Source organism: Dipteris shenzhenensis, chromosome 3 (genome assembly GCF_047967505.1).
Source record: "Dipteris shenzhenensis isolate YYH24624 ecotype China chromosome 3, Dip_SZ_1.0, whole genome shotgun sequence".
Classification (NCBI taxonomy): Eukaryota; Viridiplantae; Streptophyta; class Polypodiopsida; order Gleicheniales; family Dipteridaceae; genus Dipteris; species Dipteris shenzhenensis.
The window spans coordinates 52,875,792-52,879,188 of NC_141598.1; the positions used below are offsets into that span (position 1 = coordinate 52,875,792).

Genomic DNA, 3,397 nt, shown 5'->3' on the forward strand with positions numbered 1-3,397 from the left:
TGTTGGGCGAGGTCATCGTCATCTCGGGGGATGAGAACTTAGTGCCCATGGGCCCTGCTCATTCTTCACTGGCCCTTGTTCATCTCTTCCCACCAAGATCCCATACACTTTTGAAGATAATCATACCTTTACTACATAGACTCCAAACATGTTTAGCTAGCACCACTAAAGGTTTAAATTGTCCTATGTAAGCTGACTCTATCAGCCATGTTGACCGTCCCAATGATGCATCACCCTTCAGTGTGCTGCTCCCAACCCATGAGACTCAACTCACATAGGCTTCCACAACTTGACCAATTTTGAGAATAATCCGACTCTGAAACCTTGATTTCGTACTCACATAGTATCAAATCCTTTAAGGCACAATGACTCCCCATAGCCCATTCCAACATATCCAAAACCTTGCTATAATCACCCATGGTTGATCACAATATAATTTGAGCAGATAGCATGTCATTGCCCTCTCCATATAAAGCCTCTGATCAATTTATCTATTTCTTCAAACCAATCTCCAAAAGGGAAAAGCAGACATAACATCATTGAGAATGATGTTTAGCAATAACAACTCTACCTGTAACTCAAGATTAGGGTTGGCTTCACACTTACGAAATATTTTGTCTGTGATGCTACGACTTGAGCGCTCTTGTTGGTTTTGAACCGTCTTCTTTAACTACAACTTTTCTTTTTAACGATCTTTGGGCTTGACTATTTAGTTTGTATAGGGGAAAAAAAACAAAAATACAAAAAATTATATACATTGAAAAGAACTCCAATTTAAATGCCACATCTTTAGTGATGTTATGAAAAGCTCATGTAATACAGTGAAGGGCCCACTACCACTCGCTTGAGTTTTTAATGTGAGACAAGCAAAAAGAGTCTTTAAAACAAAAAAAAAAAGAAAACAAAGCATCCAACAAGCATTGTGACATGTGCGATTAGATTACAATACCACCACTTAGAGGGTAGTCTTTAAAAAGGATAAGGCACAAGGTGCGCGCTTCCTTTTTTTTATTGCATAGCTGCTTCAGAAGAAAAGCCAGAAAAAAGAGCCAACTACTTAGTAGTTCTTGAGAAAGAGACTGCGCGTGTGGGCGCAATTCGAGGTCTGTTTGAAACGCGGTGTAAGCTAGACGGAAGGGGGAGGGTACGGGGGCTGCTGGGGCAGGTCGTCGTCGTCTCGGGGGACGAGAACCCACTGGCCCTGCGCATTCTTGACGACGCCCTTGTTCATGTCTTGCCACCAGAACGGGGGGATGAAAGCTTGCGGGAGGAGGAAGTTGGAAGATTTGTTGACGAGGGCGGGGCTACGGGAGGTGACGGAGAAGAAGGCGAGGTTGGGGCCATGGAAGCCGTCGAGGAGGTGGAGGTGAGCCTCGAGGTTATGGTGGCTGCCGGGGTCTCGGGTGCGGCGAAGCAGGGGCGAAGCCTGGGCATCGAGGCGGAGCTGCTCCCCGACGTGGTGGTACGCGCCCACGTAGTCATCCACAAGGCGGCGCAGCCACCCTTTCACCGCCGCCACCCTCCCTTCGTTCAGCACCACCCCTGGCACCTTCGGAACTCCGTCACGCACGTTCACCACCCTCAACACCCGCACCCCCAGCCCCTCCACCCTCTCCTTGAACGCCCTGTTCCCCACCCTCGGTGCCGAAAACGAGAACACCGTCACCGCCACCCTCCCCTTCGCCGCCACCCTCCCCTTCGCCACCTCCACCCCCACATCATACCCGCACAACAACGCCAACGCCCCCCCCAAACTATGCCCCGTCACCGTCACGCTCACCTCCTCCCCCTCATACTCCCTCAGTAGCCTCCTCACCTCGCCCATCACTTGCTCCCTCGCACTCTCCTTGTTGAACCTCGACCTCGCCTTGCTCGATACGTACAGACTCCTGAACCCCTCCTCCACCTTCACCTCATCCCTCCCATCCTCCAACCCCGCTGGCTTCAGCACCCCCTTGAAATCGTCCACCCACTCCGTCGCCGTCACCGTGCCCCTCCACGCCACCACTATGTCTCGCCTCCCCAGCCTCTCGATCTCTTTCTTGTCCGTGCTGACTGCAACGTAGCCGATCCAGTTGGAATCCCCGCTCCAACGGACTTCTTCCCTCTCAGACTTCCGAAAGAACTTGGGTAAATCTATGTTCGAGGTAGCGTAGAGATACTTCGTCACCTCGTAGCCGCAGTCGCCCTTGTCCATCTTTTCCAGAAGCTTTTTCCTGTTATATTTGCAACTGCCACAATAGATCGAATGCTTGTCAAAGTCGAATGAGTCGTAGCAGATTTGTGCAAACTCCCCATACCTTATGAGCTCCAATCTGAGGTTCGAATTTATTGGGTGCTCCAACATGCCCTCCCAATTATCTTCCCCCTGGATCTTTCTCCATACTTTGGAAAGAACAGCTCCCTCGTCTGCATGGTCTGCCTCGCCAGGAAGTCGTATCTTTTCTTCCGAGTCTTCTTTTGTACTGTCCAAGGATGGCTCCTCAAAGTTTGAAGCCTTCACCTTCTCTGCAACCTCGTTGGCTATGGGAATGCTCAACGATAAGTCGGACACGGCTGTATCCGGCACTGCCGAGCTCGAAGCCACTCTCGATGTTCCTTCCACTTGCCTTGCTTTGGGTAAATTGGGCTCTTGGAGCGAGCTGCACAAGGCGATTGATCTCGACACAAGGTGGATCGACGGATCGTTCCATACACGCATCCGAGGCTTGATGAATGGAAAAGTCACGTTGTGGGGATTGCCAAACGCTGCGAGCTGCTTGTGGGAAAGCTGAGAGAGCATGGCTATTGCCATTGGCAGCGCTAAACACAGCAAACAGTGTGCTGCAAATACAGAACACTTGGTAGAACAGGCGTTACAGAGTTACAAAGAGCATTGCTTTACAGGCGCTGCGAATGCCGAAAACCCGAGCACAAAGACCTTCTTTAGTGCAGCTGGCAGAATTACTCGCAAGGCTTCTCGTATGTGGTTTGCTCAACAAAAGTATAAAATCATTATGCGCACATTATGAGCACGGTAGTGATATGAGAGAGACACATTTTTCCCTATCAATCAATTCCAATTAGCCAGCTTTGAGATCTCAAAACACACACTAAATTACTAACGAGGACGTTCGTGGGTGCGCACTTACTAAAATCATTAGAGCTTGTTCACGTGGGACAAACCAGCTGTCCTTTCGCATACATATGGAGAGGCCTAAGTAAAGCGATGGCGTTTGAGAAAGCTCATTTTTTAAGGGATTGGTGCCAAGTGGAGCCACATCAACCCTTCAAATCCTCCCTCCCTCTCTCTTTCTCCCTCTCTCATTGCTAATTTCTTCGGATTCTTCCCTTTAAATCCTCTCTCTCTTTCTCCCTCTCTCCTTGTCTCCCCCCCTCTCTCTCTCTACTTTCTGTT

The 3,397-nt window shown here is 49.6% G+C and overlaps 1 pseudogene; it reads right to left on the minus strand.

The window, feature by feature from the left end:
• Nucleotides 1–916: 916 nt before the first annotated feature.
• On the minus strand, nt 917–2,970 carry LOC147903992 (phospholipase A1-Igamma1, chloroplastic pseudogene; annotated as a pseudogene).
• Between the last annotated feature and the right edge of the window lie 427 nt (nt 2,971–3,397).